The sequence below is a fragment of the Saccostrea echinata genome, unplaced genomic scaffold (assembly GCF_033153115.1).
Source record: "Saccostrea echinata isolate AGI-Se365-2 ecotype Australia unplaced genomic scaffold, CSIRO_AGI_Sech_v1 ptg000054l, whole genome shotgun sequence".
NCBI classification, from domain to species: domain Eukaryota; kingdom Metazoa; phylum Mollusca; class Bivalvia; order Ostreida; family Ostreidae; genus Saccostrea; species Saccostrea echinata.
Genome location: NW_026889803.1, coordinates 34,026,185 through 34,035,584, shown reverse-complemented (window position 1 = coordinate 34,035,584; position 9,400 = coordinate 34,026,185). Strand labels below are relative to the sequence as shown.

General features: G+C 34.0%; 1 pseudogene; it reads right to left on the bottom strand.

Moving 5' to 3' along the window:
* Window positions 1-4,959: 4,959 nt before the first annotated feature.
* Window positions 4,960-6,242, bottom strand: LOC133204815 (uncharacterized; annotated as a pseudogene).
* Window positions 6,243-9,400: the final 3,158 nt, after the last annotated feature.

Below are 9,400 nucleotides of genomic sequence, written 5' to 3'. Positions count from 1 at the left end.
TGATTGGTTGTCATTTAGATTGTGTGGCGAAGGAATAGATGCTTCCTTTTTTTATTGACTTAGGTCAGTCGCGGCCGTGATTCGAACGCACGACCTTCCGATCACGGAGCGAGCGCTTAACCAAATGAGCTAACCTGACGGGGGTTGTCATTTAGATCTTAATATATTCTAGAAACTGGAAAATTACCTAGATAATTAGAGCTGTGTATGCATGCGTCAGAAGTCCTCAATAGGGAAATGGTACATAGCGTCATTTAAATCGTAGCAACAGGTGATAAATGATTGATTGATTGTATGTTGTTTTATGTCCCATTCAAGAATTTTTCACTCATATAGAGACATCACCATATACCGGTGAAGGGTTTCAAATTTTGACTTTACTCGCCACTCAGTTCCATTGAGCAGTGAGGGATCTTTATCGTGCCAACGCCTGCCATGACACGGGGACTCGGTTTTTAAGGTCTCATCCGAAGGACCCCGATGATAAATGATATAGTGTTGTGTGGGGAAAAAAAAGAAATTTACCTTTTTCACCATGTATAAACCAGAGTTCGAGACGTGTTTATGTCGTTCCATCGATTCAATCTCTTCCCCCGTATTGACAGGAGTTATACCTCATTTAGCGCAGTACTGCATCATAACTAGGTGCGCCCGACTGCTCCTGCAGTCAATGATGTATTTATTTCTGGGACAAAACTCGTATATCACATTTGTAACTACCGTTATTAGTGATTATGATACTAGATGTCTCATTTATTTCATTTGTCTTTTAGTCATGTATAGTATTTTGTACATGAAAATTAGCTCAGATGGAATGAGTTATGGAGAAAACGAAGAGTAATCAAGCTCAGAAGTCCATTGAAACAATACAAATCGGGAGTAGAGCAAACATCTCTGAAAACATAAGAATTGGGATCAGGTACCATGGAGGAGTAAGCATCCCATCTCGACCGGTCACACCTGCCTTGTGCTCCTTGTCATGCATGATTGGGCAAGCGAAAAAATCCGTAGGCAATTCAGTGTGTAAATAATCGCCTAACAATAAAATTGAAAAACTTCAGTCAGCATTTCACTTAAGGAGGTTGGATCCTGCAATCAAAAGTTATGAGAATTTTTTTTAAATGCCTACGTTCAAAATTCAAATTTTTGAACTCTCTATATAAAATGATATATATAAAAAGTTTGAGGTGACCTTTTATTGTGATAACAGGTGATATTTAATTTTTGAAATATCATAGTTTAATAACAGTAAATCTTTATTACTAATTAATGATTTAGTTTTTGGTAGTCATCTTTTTCTTGAGAATAACATTCAAGTTACCACTGTATTTGACTTTAGTGGATACAAGGTCAATGATAGATGTTTTATTTATTAATGTTACTTCTCATTAATTCCAAGCTCTCTAATTGGGTAAAACTTTATCACATGATCAGGTATATAACAGCATATAGACTTGTGTTTCTATTTAAAGATTCTGAAATGCATATCGACTTGATTTCTAAAATGGAAATAATCTTCTGTAAAACCACAATAGTGCCTACTTCACAACAGTTAATACAGTGAATGACGATGTTTCTGAAAAAAATATACTTCAACTGCTAATTATAATTTTGATGTTCTGTAATCATTGGTAAAACGTAAAAATGCCTTGAAAAGGGATCTACTTCATATTAAAACATATTAGATATGTTTTTTTTATAAATCAATACAAAACATAATTAAACAAAACAAACCAATTATAATTAGTAAATTCCCTAAATTATTCTATCAGTATAAAGGAAACATAATTATATAAAACAGCCTAATTTATTTTCTAGTCTCTCTGTGTTAAAAAAAAGACTAAAGAGAAAACTTGTGGCTTGTTCCTATTATTTTCAAATTTTGTTTTATCAATGTCCATAGACATACAGTGCAGGAAACTAATTTTGTTACAGCATCGATGCTGATTTGAATGCTTCCTTTGCTTGCTGATTTAATGCTAGTAATCCTTATCCTGATGCTGTTTTATAATTAAGTCAATGCTACCGGAAGCAGCATCATGCTACCGGAAGTAGATAATGAATTTCAGCATTGCCGTTTAAAGCAATAAAAGTGCCTTTTACAATTATTTGATCATAATATCTCACTATGTATCAATAATGTGAATACTTTAACCAATATTCTTTCTTTTTTAATTTTTTACTGAATTAAAACTCATTGATTTTCTGATGCTAGTAGGATAATGCTGGTTTTATGTAGGTCAGTGCTGGTTTTATCCTATGCTTGCTGATGATGATCCTGGTAATGCTGTTTTTTAAATGCTGATCCTGATGCTACCTCGATCCTGATGCTACTAATGCTTATGCTGATTTATGTAACAAAATTAGTTCCCTGCACTGTATCGACTTCACAGAAAATCATAGCGACCTCGCACTTCATGCTCGGTCAATATGCTTTTCTAGATCTGTGAAGTCGATATATCTATGGACCGACCTCATGAAAGGACTATATTTGTATAATAAGACGCAGTAGTTGGCAATGAGTTAAAGTTATCTAGAAATCACAACAGTATATTTCAGATTTTTTGGTTTATTCAGTTACAGTAAGAATAAATATGAATCATTCAGAGCTTGGTAATCTTAGTTTAATACTGACCGTAGATGATCTTTAAATTATCACCCTTGTACTGCGTTGAAATCAACACCGAAATTTTATTACAGTTACTCTATGAGTGGAGATGCATAGGTTAGTCTAGAACCCGAGGCCTTCCGAGTGCAAGCACGAAGGCCTGGAATCTCCTGTCCAATGTCGACGCTCTATGTAGAATCCAAGATAGCGGCTAGTAAGGTAAAATAACATAAACACTCAACTTTGGAGGAGTTTGGCCTTTTCTTGCTGGTTCATATGCAAATCAATTACACAGATAGCATTAAGAAAACCTTCTCTACACTTCTATAGCTTTATACAAGCTTGATCCAACGAGTAAATATCCGATTTCGAGTGTTAAGCGATCCCTACCTAACGCTCGGTATCACAACACGTGTGAAGCCTGTCTCCCTGATTAAGTCAAGACTTGAACAGTACATACAAGCATCATGTGAACATCCATATTATATATAGACATTATTTTTACTCTTGCATGCAAGTTATTTTTCTTAAATTTATGTCAAAATGCTTGAAAATTATGTTGACATGTAAATTCTTACATGTTCTCTTTAATATCTTGATAAGTACAATGTATGATAGAAGTATACTATATAAATCATGGAGACACTTAGCACATAATGTTCTTACATGTGTAACTATTGATTCATATACAGCAACATACATGTACACTGTATACAATGTAGTGCCTTGGTGTAAATGGTTAGCACACTTCATGCTAGAGTTTATTTATATATTTTGGCATTGAAGAGGACCAGGTTCAAATCCTGGAGGCATTTCATTTCACAGTCTTATAATCCCTATACCGTTCACGGTAGCTCAGTCGGTAGAGCGCTCGCTCCGAGATCGGGAGGTCGAGAGTTCGAATCTCAGCCGCGACTGACCTAAGTCGATAAAAAATGGGTAGCAACTGTTCCTTCGCCATGCGCTCGGTACTTTGAAGTATAAGTTGCGGGTCCTTCGGATGAGACCTTAAAAACCGAGGCCCCGTGTCACGGCAGTCGTTGGCACGATAAAGATCCCTCACTGCTCAATGGCCCTGAGTGCCGAGTAAAGGTCAAAATTTGAAGCCCTTCACCGGTATATGGTGACGTCTCTATATGAGTGAAAAATTCTTGAATGGGACATAAAACAACATACAATCAATCAATATAATCCCTATAATTTCAAATCAAAGTAATACATACATGAATCTAATTATTACATGTGCTATGAAATCCCTAAGCTATACTTAATTTTTCTTTGACTATACAAGCCTGCATGTGCTCACAGGCTTACTGTGTGTTTTTTCTGTTTCATTTTTTCAGTGTATCTAATAGTATTATTAATTCTGTGGGCTGCTTGGCTTGCTTGTCTAAACTTAATCATATTTGTCATAATGTGTATACTTTGGCTATCTCATTTTTCATCTTTCTATGTTTCTGTACAGGTTTACCTTAAAGCTTACTCGACATAGAATGTCTTGGTGTAATTGGTAACACTTCATGCTATAGGGTTTCCTCTTTAAAATGGCAATGAGGAGGACAAGGTTCAAATCCTGGGGGCATTTCTACATTACAGTATAACTGTATAAATCTTGACTTAGATTCAGCTTCATTACTTAACAGCATTATTTTAAAAATAAAATCATATGCAATAGTTTTGGGGGGAAATGCAAAGAAAAAAAATCATAATCACCACTTTTTTTTCAAATGAATCTATAACTCTCACATTTATAATTTATTGACTGATGCCCTCTTGTATGTTACACATATATTAATACATATATTTTATATGTTAAAATTCCTTTCAACAGACCACTTGTTACAGCTACTATATATTGGTATCATGAAATACATTGCATTGCTTATTTGAAAAAGAAGCAAATGAACAAATATTTGAGGAAAAAATCATTGCTTTTTTTGTTTTACTTTCAATCATTATCTTTTCTGAAAACTAAGAAGAGGATACTAACACTCAATGTGTATGTAGAGTGCACAAACTAAGAAGTAAAATATTTTATAAAATTACAAACAAACAGAAAAACAGACATAGGACAATCAGAAAAGCTATTTTGAACTTAAAGCTCAGGTGAGCTTAATATTTGGTCCAAGTGACTTACAATTGCAGGGATGAAAATGGTCACATGACAGGTATTCAACTAACATGACACAGACAAAGTTAAATATGGCAGAAATGTATTGACAGTCTTTTAACATTTCCACTGTCGCACAAAAGAAACATAATTGAAAATTTAGTCTCTTAAACAGGGTTAACTAAGTATTAAATTAGAAAGCTGGGTTGGATACATATTGAATTGTAAATCTCAAACCAGATTAGATGCCAAAGGCATGAAGAATCCCATACTGATGACTCCTGGTCCATTTCTGTAAGTGTTCCAAGTTAATATTTGCAAGTGGACTTGCAAGTGGTTTTGTGTAGCATTCTAGACTACGTCCATCAACAATATCCGAAGGCCTAACACGTAATCGATTGTGAATTATTCTGATCTCATCCTCTTCTGAGGAAGGTGTGCAATGTCTTTTAGCTCTGTAAAGTACATGTGTCGTTTCTTCATAATTTGCCTATATTTGACGCATTCCTGCTATGGCAGAGGATCGGGACTGCACTGAAGACTCTGTCTTGTTTGCATGAAGCGACTTAAGGTGCTCTTTTATCTCTTTTACAAAATACTCCATTTGAAGATCTACAGGAATGTTTGTGTCCATTTTGCCTTTCTGGTAAACAAAGAGTCTATAGAAAGTTTCTTTCAATTGGCAGTCTTCTGGTCGAGCAGTGAAGTTTGCATAAAAAGGAATCATACTATCTCTAATGCATATTTGGACTGGTTGTTGTTCCCTTTTACTACACACATGATGTACTTTATAAGTGATATAAAGATTTCTCGATTTGGGATCTTAATAATACGATTTAAACATTGATATAATACTCCAATTTCTAAAACAGTTTTTCCATAGCCGAACACACAATGATCTCTATTCTCTGGAACATACAGAGAAACATGCACTGGAACATTCAGGATTAACTTTTGTCCATCTGGAAGCATACATGTAATTTGTTTAAGTTGTTTTGTTTTGTTAAGTTCATATTGAAAGAAGTTAAATCTAATCTATCTACAAATTCTCTAAGGGAACTGACAACAAGTTTCTCTTTGCTTCTGCTCCTGAAGAAATATATACTGCCGCAAAGGCTCTGTCTGGTTGTGAGTTAATCTCTTCCATTTCAAAGAAATGCATAACAGCCTTAACCACATACCCAGAAATGAAAGAGTCTGCAAGTTCTTTGCAGTCATTATATTGGTTTTTGACGTCATCCCCATTTGCTTTTGTGCGTCCCAATGTGATTTTCTCGGCATTTAATGTTCCCAAAGCAGTTCCACTTTTCCTGTAGAGAAGCTTGTAGAAAAGAGTCAAAATTGACATTTGCAGATGGAAAAATTCAAACGTGATTGATGAAACATGTTCAAATCTCTCCTCTGGTGTGATCGATGCTGCACGTAGTCTCTTGGCACCAGAAAATCTCTCTCGGGTAACTTGATCTCCCTTTATATTATTGAAAAATTGCTTTTCCCACACACATTTTTCACATAAAAGTCCAAATGCACATTTCAAAAGTCCTTGATGTGTTCTTTCACCTAACCAGGGAACACACTCATTAATACATGTAGTTGCTCTTGATTGATTAAGTGAAGTTCTGAAAAAAAATAGAGGCATCATTTTATTCTTAGAATATTGACAGCATTTCACTTCAAAACTGCCAATATTCTCTGGGAGTGTTCACGAATAATTTCAATTTTTTTCTATCATATACCCAACCAAACAGAAACAAAAGTAATTATAAATTTACTGTAACTACAGTAAACAAATTACAACAATCAAGCTGCCCTTAGCGCTGTTCCACAACATATAAGAAGATATATCTTTACTGAAGCAGGGTAATTTAAATTACTCATTATAATGAATGTTACAATGTTCATGAGGTTCTCCTTCTAAAAGATGGGCCGATGAAGAGAAAAATTATGTATCAATTATTTGAAGAAAAAAAATCCCAGTTCATCCCATTTCCAATGAATATTGGAAAAACTGTGCCCATGAAATGAATAAAGACTTGGGCACAAACCGAACTGGTGAGATTGAAATGTATGTATATTTGTACTAACATCATGATCATGTTATAAATTGTATATGTAGATATATATGTACTAACATTTAAAAATGTATATATTTGCAATTGGGAATTTCAGATTCATGGTACAAAGAAAACATTTATCAAATTCAGATTTTACCTCCTCTATATTACATTTTGAAATTTTTTGCACTTCATCATGAAATCAATCTATTATGACAGTAGCATCATACAAAAGATTTTACTGGAGATTTCCTACCTCTGACACTGTATATGTGTCTGAAACAGAAATTGAAATTTTGGCTCTGCCATTAGAACAACACACAGACCAGTACTGCCAGACTGACCTATCATTTCTAGTAATGAGGTACTTTATAGAGGTCTTATACACTAGACAAAATTGCTAACGCCCCACTTATTATTCTTATTTGTGAATTGATCATTTTCCTGATTGGTACTAGTATATAAAATATGCCATCTTTTCCCAAACAGTTGGATTGACAAATGTCTTGGTGTCATGTCAAAACCCTTAAAGGACCTTCTTCTCCGAAAACCAATGTCCCGACGTGCACTGCGCACCGTTTTTGCCAAGATGTGAAGTTGCTGATTACCGATGGTGATCCCTGAGGTTCCGACGGGAGCATTTTCCCACTTAAAAATCAAATTATATACCCTGATTGACTACCATATCGCTTAGTAGTCATCCAGTGCCTTGGTTTCCCTACCAAATCCACCCAACTTCCGGTTGCCCTAATTTTGTGGAACAATCTTGAATTTATTGTGTGGTACTTACTTAATGCCGTCGATATCTATTGTGAACATTTTTATGATCGTTAATTTATTTTCAACAATTTTTCACCAGAGAAATGCATAATCTTTTAATTGTTTCAATTTTTCACAAATTTCTTCAAAAGAACCCCCTGCAGATACCATACGGGCTGCCTTAGCAGGCTCTTCTAGAGTCAAACGCCGCATATGGTGTAACTTTTTTCTGAGTTTTTAATTAGTAAAAGCATAAAGAACACAACCACAAAGAAAAAAATTAAAAATTTATTCCACCAAAAAAGTATGGATAGGATTTTAATTTTTTTTATGAAGTGGTTACGCTTCAGTAAACATTGCTGTTATTTATCAGTCAAAACATTTAAAAGTCTCATTTTTTAATGAAGTAACATAATTATATATCAAAATCATCATAAACAAGTTTTGAAAAGAAAAATGTTAATTTATTTAGGTGGTGCCTTAGCAATTTTGTCTAGTGTATGTTGTAAATATATTTATATATCGAAAGACTATTACAATGAAAGAAAAAGTGAGCAAGCTCACATACCCCACGCTCCCCCAAAACTCGACAATGCAACACGTAATGAATAGCACAGTGCATTTTAAATACACAGTATAATTCAAAAAGAGGCATTACTTGCAAAAAATCATCACATCAAAACTTCTTGCATATAAGGACATTCAAATTTTTGTATGTTACAAATTTAAATGGGCTGAATTTTCTAGATAAATAATGGAATCAAAATTTCTTGGTAATATACAAATCTATACATTATGTTTGAAATACCTACAAAGTTTCAGGAAATTCAGTGCAGAGTTATGCTGACAAACTGTTATTTAAATACCTCAGTGATTTCGATTTGTTCATGAGTGTAAGTCCATGTCCAACACATGACAATTTACACATTTGAATAACTGATGGAAACAAAATTATGATGTTGTCATATGAATTTGTTTATATGCTGTACTTATGAAATTATTTAATGCAAAGCACCAATTTGAGAGGGGGGAACAGAACTATCCAAGATTTTTGTGTGTGTGTTTAATCATAAATATTTTGATCTCAAAATCAATAGGGGTCTTTTAAGGTCATAAAATATTTCACATGAAATTTCATTACAAAAGCTGATTCCAGTGGGTGGATTTCCTTATTACCTAGCTGGAAAGTTTCTTCAATAATAGGGAAAACTCTTAGGGCAAAAATAAAGGAATCGGAATTTCCTGGTAATATGCACATCTACACATTGTGTCCTTAATATCTGCAAAGTTTGACGAAATTCTGTGCAGCGGTTTTTGAGGAGTTGCGCTGACAGAAAAACAGGACTGACGGACTGGCTGACTGACACACTGACTGACGGACGGGTCAAAAACATTATACCTCAAGCAACTTGTTGCGTGTGGTATAAAAATACTATAGTAAACTATAGTTTACTATACTTAACTATAGTTAATCAAAGTTCCAGTTTTCAATATAATTCATCAAAGTTCCAAAGTTTTCACTATAGTAAATCAAAGTTTCAAAGTTTTTACTATAGTAAATCAAAGTTTCAAAGTTTTTACTATAGCCAATCAGGGTTTCAAAGTTTTCATTATAGTTTATCAACTTAAAGTATTTAAATAATATTTTGCTTATTTTGCCGTTTTTAGGGGGTGGAGGTGGGGTTAGGTTGGGGCTGGGAGTTTTTATACATGTTAATTTAAATTTACAAATTAGTTAATTCAAATGCAATATTTACATTTATAAATTTAAAAAAAAACATGTTTACTGAAGTTGATGGAGCAGGTATTTTGGTTCTAAATGACACAAATTTTATTTTGTAGTATATTATTTTCCTTTCTCCATAAAAA